Here is a 1,855-nt window from a genome sequence, read left to right on the forward strand (position 1 = left end):
TGTCCGACTCAGCTGTGTTATCTTGCAACACAAATTTGTCTCATTTCTCTTGGAATATTATTCTACTTGCTAACATTGTTCATTTTATACAGATGTTTGTCTCTTTTCAATTTTAACTGTCTCCTTCGTAGACAGCCACTAAGCGGTGACACTTCCATCTGTTACGCATCTGCGTTGTGTCGTTTTGTCCATGTAGCTCAATACTTGCTCAGCCACTCATATAATGTCATTATTTGATGTATCCTTAATCTTCATCTCTTCTTTCAAGTTTTCTGCAAGGCCACTTTATACCCTTCAATCCCATGCAAATGGAAGGTAGGCTTGTGCATGACCGATGAACAAATCCTCAAAACCTGTAGTGACCCAGAGACGACTCGAGGAAAATGGCATTGCCAATTGCACACGCAAGCAGAAGAGAATGCAGCACTTATCTCCATGAAGATGTTGAATAGAGATAACTCAGCATCAAACAAGATCTCTCCCTGCTTCAGGCCGAGGCCATCTCTGAACCAGATAAATTACTGCAGTTAATCATGCATCAATCATTGGACAGTACATTATCAGTGACCAGGAAGACAAACAATGTAAATAAACTAGAACTGCACTCGGTAGAGCGCATAACCCCGCCAGAATGAACAGTTTACGTTTTGTATCCCAATGATAAGCCGGATCTGGATTGGGACCTGAACCAAAATCGAATCGGCTTGTTCTTCTCACCAAACCGACTCATCCATCAAGTTTTGTCATAACTCGTGCACAACTTTTTGAGACATCATGCGATACATAGTTTTTAGCCCCCCATCTCTCAATGGTGAAGAATCACTTAAATAATATTTTTAAAAATTCTCGTATCAGGATCCGGATTTTTAACAAAGTCGAATCAATTTACCCTCGTCACACTCCCAAGCTCTCCACCAAGTTTGGTCCGAATCCGTCCACAACTTTTTTGAGATATCGTGCTACAAATCATTTTTGGCCCGATCTCTCAATGATGAAGAATCACTTTAAAAAATTCTAGTAGCCGTATCTGGATCTTCACCAAAATCGAAACAATTTGTCCGTGTCACACACCCAACCTCTCCACCAAATTTCGCCCGAATCCATCTCCAACTTTTTGAGATATCCTGTTCACAGACAGACAGACAGAGGTGAAAACATAACCTCCACCTTCGGTGGCAGAGGTAACAAAGAGGCATTAAAACAATAACAACAAAACATGAGCATTGACACAAAATGTGCTGACTTCACCACCATGTTTAGCCAAATTCAAAAGTGGAAACTGTAAACAATGTGAACTGTTCAGCCGATTCACAAATGATGGCCACCTTCAACAGCATTAGGTACATTCATGAATCACAACATTGGCATCATTAAGTTTGTATTTTCCAAGCTTTTCAAGGTATCCTCTCCATACATTAAATTACAATACAGGACAATAAATTACTTTTCATGTTGGCACTGTTATTGTTGTTTGGTCACACAGTACGTGCACTTATAGGCTTTGGTCACTTCCTCCACGTACAAATGAAAGTTCTTGTAAAATGCCGAGCAAGTAAAAAGTAGAATTTTCACAAATGCCAGGATAATTAATCCGGTATTTATTCGATGCTGTTGTGATAAATGGAAAATGTTCTTCGATGGGGTTGGTCTGTTGAGCGTTCTCATCTCAACCCCTGGTTCACGATGCTCAGAACCTAGGTTCAAATCCCACATACTATCTTTGTATTTGTCCATCGTCTGCTAATGTCCTTGTAATTACCTCCACCACCGAAGACCTCTGTCTGTCTGTGAACAGGATATCAAAAAGTTGTGGATGGATTCGGACTAAACTCGATGGATGAGTTGGTCAGGTGAC

The sequence above is a fragment of the Eptatretus burgeri genome, chromosome 8, assembly GCF_056783735.1.
Source record: "Eptatretus burgeri isolate ZD-2024b chromosome 8, Ebu_testis_v1, whole genome shotgun sequence".
In the NCBI taxonomy this organism is placed as follows: domain Eukaryota; kingdom Metazoa; phylum Chordata; class Myxini; order Myxiniformes; family Myxinidae; genus Eptatretus; species Eptatretus burgeri.